The 10000-nt window shown below is 34.0% G+C and overlaps 1 protein-coding gene across 1 annotated transcript in view; it reads right to left on the bottom strand.

Annotated features, from left to right (window-relative positions):
- The window catches only part of LOC137632541 (potassium channel subfamily K member 18-like), a 297397-nt gene that overhangs the window by 155009 nt on the left and 132388 nt on the right, over positions 1-10000 (bottom strand). The gene's annotated exons all lie outside the window — the stretch shown is intronic.

The raw sequence follows: 10000 nt of genomic DNA, 5'->3' as shown, positions 1-10000 counted from the left end.
AGAGAGACTGGCTCAGTAATGATATCAAAATCCTTACGACAGATTCAATCTCCCGAGCGGTAAAGGAACACGAAAGCCTAATCCGACGAAATAAGCAATTCGTCTCTCCCAAAAACTGAAAAAAAAGAGGAAACTCGCAGCTGCCATATAATTCACTGCGGGTTACACCAAAGTGCCCATTAGCCGGATATTAGCCATTATGTGAACCCGATGCCAAGATGAAAGATCTGGGGCCTAAGGAGTCAAAAATGTGAATGGAATGCAAACATTCTTGGCTTGAATTCGAGCGAGTTGTCGTTGGTTTATTTTTTGCCATTGCGAGATCCAGTCTATGGTACAGGAATTTTGATGATTATGTGCACGTTTACATACGTACAAGTGCATGCGGGCATTTGTGCGTGAATGCATATGGAAATTTTGACGTATACATACGTACAAGTGCATGTGGGTATTTGCGTGTGTGTGTGCATATATATATATATATATATATTGATGTACATACTTGTTTGTTAAACAAATAATTGTTTGTATGTTCACGTGTTGTTCATGCACACGTTAATTCTCACAGTATCATCTAACATGTGTGTATATTTCGCTAATAACATGTATTTATTATTCTGTTATTTATTACTTACAGAATGAATAAACACACACATGAACAAGTATGCATACATACACAACAAAAGTCAATCTCCGAAAAAATTGTCCCGGTCCTTTTCTGAATCTTTAATCGCCGCGAGGATGCAAACACGTAAAATATCCGAGTAAAATATTCTTCAATATTTTACGGAAAGGCGTATCCTTGCCCAGTCTTTCTTTCTAAACGGATTATAGTGCGGCTGTCCGTTTTTTTCCATTCCTTTTTTTTCAGTCTGTCAGTGCGTCTGTCTATTTCTGTCTTCCTGGCGGGAGGGAAACTTATAAACGTCAAATTCTCGACGCTGCGACTTGGTAGGGGAGATTTCATTACAGCAAGGATTTAAAAAAACAAAAACAAAAACAAAAAATAAAACTGTTTGTTGTTTGGTGACGCGTGTGCAGGGAAATATTCAGACATACACGTACATCACTGCATACAGGAGAGAGAGAGAGAGAGAGAGAGAGAGAGAGAGAGAGAGAGGCTTTAAACTTATTTTTCCTTATGGGAAAGTTGTGGGAAGAAAAAACGTTATGCAGAGAGAGAGAGAGAGAGAGAGAGAGAGAGACTTTAAACTTATTTTTCCTTATGGGAAAGTTGGGGGAAGAAAATATGTTATACAGAGAGAGAGAGAGAGAGAGAGAGAGAGAGAGGCTTTAAACTTATTTTTCCTTATGGGAAAGTTGTGGGAAGAAAAAACGTTATGCAGAGAGAGAGAGAGAGAGAGAGAGAGACTTTAAACTTATTTTTCCTTATGGGAAAGTTGGGGGAAGAAAATATGTTATACAGAGAGAGAGAGAGAGAGAGAGAGAGAGAGAGAGAGGCTTTAAACTTATTTTTCCTTATGGGAAAGTTGTGGGAAGAAAAAAACGTTATGCAGAGAGAGAGAGAGAGAGAGAGAGAGAGAGAGAGACTTTAAACTTATTTTTCCTTATGGGAAAGTTGGGGGAAGAAAATATGTTATACAGAGAGAGAGAGAGAGAGAGAGAGAGAGAGGCTTTAAACTTATTTTTCCTTATGGGAAAGTTGTGGGAAGAAAAAACGTTATGCAGAGAGAGAGAGAGAGAGAGAGAGAGACTTTAAACTTTTTTTTCTTTATGGGAAAGTTGGGGAAGAAATTATGTTATACAGAGAGAGAGAGAGAGAGAGAGAGAGAGAGAGAGAGAGGCTTTAAACTTATTTTTCCTTATGGGAAAGTTGTGGGAAGAAAAAACGTTATGCAGAGAGAGAGAGAGAGAGAGAGAGAGAGAGAGACTTTAAACTTATTTTTCTTTATGGGAAAGTTGGGGAAGAAAATATGTTATACAGAGAGAGAGAGAGAGAGAGAGAGAGAGAGGCTTTAAACTTATTTTTCCTTATGGGAAAGTTGTGGGAAGAAAAAACGTTATGCAGAGAGAGAGAGAGAGAGAGAGAGAGAGAGAGAGAGACTTTAAACTTTTTTTTCTTTATGGGAAAGTTGGGGAAGAAATTATGTTATACAGAGAGAGAGAGAGAGAGAGAGAGAGAGAGAGACTTTAAACTTATTTTTCTTTATGGGAAAGTTGGAGGAAGGAAATATGTTATACAGAGAGAGAGAGAGAGAGAAAGAGACTTTAAACTTACTCTCTTTAAGGGAGAGTTGGGGGAAGAAAAAAATAAGTGATACAGAGAGAGAGAGAGAGAGAGAGAGAGAGAGAGAGAGACTTTAAACTTATTTTCCTTATGGGAAAGTTGGGGGAAGAAATTATGTTTTACAGAGAGAGAGAGAGAGAGAGAGAGAGAGAGAGAGAGAGAGAGAGAGAGAATGTTGATAGATTTCCTTTATTTGAGAGAGAATGAATGATGGAAAATAGTGTTGTTCACCACGACACACATACACAAATAATCTATTTTCAAACTATCCAAACACTACTGTTATAGCTGAAAATGTAGTAATTATAACATCTCCGCTTTTAATATAATCTTATCAGTATTTTTAAATTAACTTTGTTTACTAATTGCACTAATTTCCCCCAGTTTACCGAATCTAATTATTAATCTTCTTGTGCTTGCATTAGCGTTTTGGTAACTTTAGCAAATGTTTGGGCAGAAAAACTTTAATTAGTTAGAACCCGAGACTTCGCTAGATTACTTGAAGGGAATATCCTAAATAAATGAAGACTATATTAGGAGATATTAATAATACAATTACTTCAGTATACTAGAAAAAGAGATGTATGTTCTTTCAAACGTTTGCTTCCTTTTGCTTGAGGGTACACTCGGTTACACTATTCTATCTAATTTCTATTTCTCTTGTTTTGTTAAAGTTTTTATAGTTTATATAGGAATTATTTATCTTGATATTGTAACTGTTCTTAAAATATCTTTTTCCTTGTTTCCTTTCCTCACTGGGCTATTTTCCTTGTTGAGGCCCACGGGATTAGAGCATCCTACTTTTCCAACTAGGGTTGTGGCTTGGCAATTCATAAAAACAACAACAACAACAACAACAACAACAACAACAATAATAATAATAATAATAATAATAATAATAATAATAATAATAATAATAATAATAATAATCAACTGACAAATAAAAAAAGATGGAATAATTACGTTAAACTTCGTTTTCCTTAACACCAGACCAGAACTGTAAGGAAAATGGAAGTGATGAATAATGCGGAACCCACAGAGACAGTTAAACAGAGAGACTTTCATACCATAATAGCTCTTTAAGGCCATAAACATGAACGTCGTTAGAGAAGGGAAGGGGCGAAGGTTGCAAAAAGAGCATTTGCATCTTCTTAGATTAGACCTTGATTAAAGGTCACTCATGAGCGGCAGATGCATGAGGAGGATGTGACGGGCCAAGAGTAGATTGTGACTCGGTTGCATTCATCTCGCCTTTGAGTCACACCCTACTCTTGGCTCGTCACAAGAGAGACCGATCATATATACATAAGATCAGTACCTAAGCCCTCTATACCCAAGCTAGGATCAGGATGGGCCAGGCAATGGTTACTGGAGACTTAGTAGGTTAACTTAAAAGCTCCTCAACTCACAAGGATAGCAAAGTTACGGGCCCTGCTATAAGCTCTCGACTTATAGGGGTTTGAACTCCCAAACCCACGAGTTGTGAGTCTTGTATGTTTCTAATAGGTTACTATAAAGGAAGACTTTATTTTAGGTGTTCCACTAATGTTAAACTGCTATAAACTAATGACTAAAGCTAACAAAAATTCTCGAATAAGCTTAAAACTTTGCCGGAGATATAACTAGTGGCAAGTGATTGGTCAATGGCTATCTTTATTATTGCCATTATTCATCTGTTTACCTTCTGCCGAAACCAAAACGATGGAAAACATGCAGTGGACACCTATAAACATGGTCAAATGTTTTACTTGTAGAAAAAGATAAAAATTCTGACAAACAAACAAAAATTCTGAACAAACAAACAATAAAGAAACTCTGCTTCATACAAACAAGAATATTAAGACCAACATAAACATCCGAAAATAAAATGAAATGAGAACAACTATTCATTCTCATCATGGTCCAAATGATGCACATTTATTTATAGTAGAGAAATATGACAGTCAGAGTAATAATTGAGATTTATGTAATGATATGCTAGCCTTTAAGAATCTCAATCAAAATATGGGAAAATGTTAATAATAATGCATTATTTACCATACAGATGTCATGTAAAATCTTTTCATTGATTCCAACGTACACAATACATCACTTTGTTATCTTTGGGGTATTTTTTTTAGCATTTGAACCCTTTAATATCATCGCCATTATTGTTGGAAACAAGATTGCTATTTGTTAGTCTATCCTCTCTTTATATTCGAAAAAAATTTCCATGGGTTTATGCTTTACTAAGGTTTATCTATTTCTTGACTGGCAAGACCTGCATTATCAAAGCAACTCGTAATTCAGAAGTATTTCAAATTTACGTATTCTAAGCAATATTATTTGACTTACATTTCATCTGCATACTTAAAAATGAAATTTCAAGATTACTTAGCAGAAAAATCCATCTGCAACTCAAATTTTATTATCTGCTTATAAATTCAAAATTTAATTTGAGATTTTAATGATCTGTGGATTATTTGGTGCTAAAGTCATTTTTAGTTAAGTGAAGCAAATCTAGATGAAAAAAATCTGAATTTCCAAAATTTCAAGCAGACGTCGTAAGTTGCGTCCCTTAATGGGAAATATCTTAACATTTGGGCCCCTTAATGGGTAATATCTTAACATTTGGGACCCTTAACAGGAAATATAACATTCGTGCCCCTTAATGGGGAATATCTTAACATTTGCACCCTTTCATGGGGAATATCTTAACATTTGCAGATGACATAGTTCTATTTAGTGCCTCGAACTTATTTCATTAAGTATCATGAGCGTATCAATTGCTCTCCGACGAATCCCATTTTAAACGACTATGAAACAAGCGAGGAAAAGTTATTGACGAACCAAACAAGCTTCGCTGGTCACGGTCCCAATTCCGAGGAAGGTAAAGACAATAAGTGAGCATCTAAAACGAGACCTTGTTTAGACAGTTGCTGCAGATGATATTGATTTTCCTTTTTTATTTGACGTTTCGCTTTGAAGGTGGGAGTTACGTGCAATCTTCAACCTTACTATCAAATAAGACGGCAGGCAATAAAAGGGTCACTGACCTTTTGTCTCGTTCTGTGCGGAAGTCACCTGCTCTTGGCGGAATAACTGTTGGAAAAGAAATTTTCTTTATACGAGCGAGTTTCTATCTAAAACCTATTATTTCTCGAATATGGAAATAAAACTCTTGACAATTCAAGATTACACAATTTTCTCCCAATTAAACAAAGTTTTAATTACCGAAGAACTTTCATTGTAAATTATTTTCATAACATTTCCCGTTATATGTTTTTCTTTTTTCTTTTTCTTTTCTTTACATAGCACAAAGAGAAAGGTTTGACTCCCGTCCTATATCTTCTTATCAGCTCTATCCCACCTCGGGGTTTTTCATCTACCACCGTCATTTATTAATCTAAGCCTCCCTCATCTCATCTTCAATGCACTACCGTCCAATATACTCAGTTCATATGCAACAACAACAAATACAGCCGCTTCTAGTTCCCTGTAGGACAAAGGCCTCAGCCAAGTCAAATCTTGGGTTTGGCCAATTGTTATCACCACGCTGCCCCGCTGAGGATTGGTGATGGTGGGAGATTTCCATCTGATGGCTCGCGGCAAACCAACCTAGTATGGCTGGCCCTGACCCAGAAAAGGGAGTTCATATACATTATATTTAAAATCACTAAAAGTGCGATACCCAATTTTCTCTCAAGTCAGCCTTTTTAAACTGTTCCTAATTTCAAGAAAACTTGGTGGTTGAAATGAACGGTCGATTTTTCTTTTTCTTATTGGATTAGGACTTTTGATAACTAGAATAGAAAGCAAATAGACTGAAATAAGTTTAACTATCCTCTCGATATTATTATTATTATTATAAGCTAAACTGCAACCCTAGTTGGAAAAACAGGATGCTACAAGCCTAAGGGCTCCAACAGGGAAAAATAGCCCAGCGAGGAAAGGAAACAAGGACATGAATAAACTACAAGAGAAGTAATGAACAATCAAAATAAAATAATTCAAGAACAGTAACAACATTAAACTGGATCTTTCATATATAAAGTATAAAAACTTCAAATAAAAAACCACCGCAGGGGAAAGAGAAACAAGACAGAATAGCATGCCAGAGTGTACCCTCAAGCAAGAGAACTCGAAGTAAGTTCCGATTATCAAAGCACTATTAAAAAGGTTATATAAAGAGGATGGAAAATAAACTGCACTTTAAGTAGTTTTTGCATCTTCAAACCCAGCATTTCGGAAAATCAATGTAAAGATAATTCCAGATTATATTGTATATATTAACACCTCAAAACTAACAGGGAAGATTGTTAACAGATCAGTAACGGACGATTATTAAAATTGTTGGAAACTGTTAAGATGTATAACACAGTAAGAGTGAACAAAAAAGGCCGCCTTTATTTACTATTTTCCTCTTTTTTGAGTTTGCTTTTATTTACCTTTTTCCTCTTTGTTGAGTTTGCTTTTATTTACTTTTTTCCTCTTTGTAGAGTTTGTTTTTATTTACTTTTTTTCCTCTTTGTTGAGTTTGCTTTTATTTCCTTTTTTCCTCTTAATTGAGTTTTCTTTTATTCACTTTTTTCCTCTTTGTTGAGTTTGCTTTTATTTACCTTTTTCCTCTTTGTTGAGTTTGCTTTTATTTAGTTTTTTCCTCTTTGTTGAGTTTGCTTTTATTTACTTTTTCCTCTTTGTTAAGTTTGATAAGCTAATATGGTGGATAAAACAATAAAAGGTTTCTTTTTATTAAAAATTACAAAGTAGAGGCTATTCCGGTTAAAGGGCAGTTTCAGAAATGTTGGTAGAAAGAATTCTTAATCCGTTTTACCTAAGTCCATTTTATCCATATTCACGATCTTTCTTCCATTACTCTTTTTTATATTTCTGGAAATTCGAAGAAAAGAATTAAAAGATTTCTACCAGAGACCTTAGGCATTACTTACAAAGGGAAATAATCCTAAGAAGGAAGAGGCAAGAAATACTGTACCCTTCGTAATAATTAGTAGATTTCAAGCGTTCTTTTATATACCATTTCTTAATATGTTATTGTTAATTTTTTTTTCTGATATTGTTTATTCATTTCCTTATTTCCTTTCTCAATGAGCTATTTTTCCCTATTGGAGCCCTTGAGCTTATAGCATCTTGCTTTTCCAACTGGGGTTTTAGCTTAGCTAATAATAATAATAATAATAATAATAATAATAATAATAATAATAATAATAATAATAATAATAATAATAATAATGAAGCCTAAACCTTGTACGAAAAAGAACAAGAAGATCGAAACTCATCCAAGAAATTGTTTTAAAACTAATTTAGCTAAATTCTGGCGGCACAACTTAAAATGAAAGGAACATAGAAAAGACAAAGAACAAAGATAAAAATGTAAAAGACGAAAAATTGAAGCGATCTTTCTAGAAGACAGCAAGCTTGAGCATTGAAGTTAAAAGATGTTAAATACTCAACGACCATAAAATAGTTTAGGGGCATTATTTCAAGAGATTAATTTCGAGTTGATGTACGGTTGGTCCCGATTTTGGTGGCAATAAAGATGCTAATAAAAGCCCTGGGTTATTTTATCCTCCGTGTCTTTCTCTGGAATGGAGATCGCTAACAATGTATAAGAATTTAACGAGCTCAAAAAAGGCCGAAAAAAACTCGAAAGGCCTTACTTTTCCCTCCGGACTCAAATATTACATACATATGTACGTACATACACACATACTGTATATTTATATCATGGTAAGCATGATTCTGATCACACTAAGGAGACCACTTTATAACACACACACAGACACACACACACACACACACACATATATATATATATATATATATATATATATATATATATATATATATATATATATATATATATATATATATGAACATATATCACAAGCACACGTGATTTTAATCAATGTAAATATCACCCACGAACGGCATTTAATACCGAATTCTATCTTGGGAAAATATATCCACTTGGAATTCATTTTATGGTAACAGCTTCTGGCCGGGTGGAGAATCGAACCCCCACCTCTGCGGCTGGAAGCTATGCCTACAGTGACTCTACCTAGTGAGCTATCAAATCTAATAGAATTCGGTATTAAATGCCGTTCGTGGGTGATATTTACATATATATATATATATATATATATATATATATATATATATATATATATATATATACATTTTTAAAGATATACTTATATATATATATATATATATATATATATATATATATATATATATATATATATATATATATATATATATATATATATATATATATATATATACATATTCAATCACATATACATTTGACTGAATTTATCAAATGGTTTACGATTCAATAGAGCAAAGTGGAACCGGCCAAATATAAGTTGAAGTTGTGAAAAACGACGAATAATAATATCAATCTAGCGATGCCATTTAAAATGAAAATAATTCCCAAAAATTATGATCTTATAATGGCTATTAAGAATTAGAAAAGAACGAAAGAATTATTGATATATTTAAATAAACTGCAGTGAAACTAGTCAAAGCTGACACATAACTTGATCAAATTCACAATATCTGATTCACGTTCAAATCGATAAATGAATAAGCAATCTCTCTCTCTCTCTCTCTCTCTCCTCTCTCTCTCCTCTCTCTCTCTCTCTCTCTCTCTCTCTCTATATATATATATATATATATATATATATATATATATATATATATATATATATATATTCATATACATGTCAGAGAGAGAGAGAGAGAGAGAGAGAGAGAGAGAGAGAGAGAGAGAGAGAGAGAGAGAGAGAGAGAGAGAGAGAGAGAGAGAGAAGGCATTGATATATTATGCATGCCGGAAGACAACTGACAAAGACAGTTCTACGAACTCACTCATTTTTCCTTTGTCCACAAACAACGAAAAAGGTTGCGAACTCCGGAATAATTATCGTTTGCTTTGCCTGTCTAAACAATAAGGTTTTTTTCAATGCTTCATTTCATTGTTTTGAAATCCTCGACATTATTCCCTTCGACTTATGAATAATTATCCCTTAGAGTTCTCGAAATCTTGGTTTAGTAGAAGGATTGGTGGCGAAGAGTATTCATCATCATCTAAAAATGAGACGGTATAGCTTTTTACTTTGTGAATAAGGTAGTATTAATCAATGTTTATTTTCAAATTGTTTAAATAAAATTACAGCATACTTGGCATAGATATTTTACTCCTTAACTGAAAACACAACTAAATGTCATCATTTAATATTTTTTTCTTTACTTTTATTACATTTCAATTCAATTTTTTTTTTTTTTAATTCCCATAAATTTCTTTATCCTTCAATCTCTAACAATGACTCTCTAACAATGATATTTGTTTTCCGAATTATTATCTTTTTAACATTATTACTCGCTTTTTACTCGATAGTGTCTGCCCCCTCACCATCCTTGTGAGCTAAGGATGGGGGGCTCGGGGGAGCCTATGTGTCTACCTGCTGAGTTATCAGCAGCCATTGCCTGGCCGTCCTTGGTCCTAGCTTGGAGAGGGGGCATGGGCACTGATCATATGTATATATGGGCAGTCTCTAGGGCATTGTCTTGCTAGCTAGGTTAATGTCACTGTCACTTGCCTCTGCCATTCATGAATAGCCTTTAAACCTTTAAACTGTACAATACTTTAATTAACAATAGAAAAATACTGAAACTAAACTGTAGCAATTTATATTATTCTACCAACAAGCAATGCTTTCTAATATATTAGGTACAGTAAACCTCTCG

This window comes from Palaemon carinicauda, chromosome 41 (assembly GCF_036898095.1).
Source record: "Palaemon carinicauda isolate YSFRI2023 chromosome 41, ASM3689809v2, whole genome shotgun sequence".
NCBI lineage: Eukaryota > Metazoa > Arthropoda > Malacostraca > Decapoda > Palaemonidae > Palaemon > Palaemon carinicauda.
The sequence above is the reverse complement of the archived record's forward strand: the minus strand, read 5'-3'. Positions and strand labels throughout refer to the sequence as shown.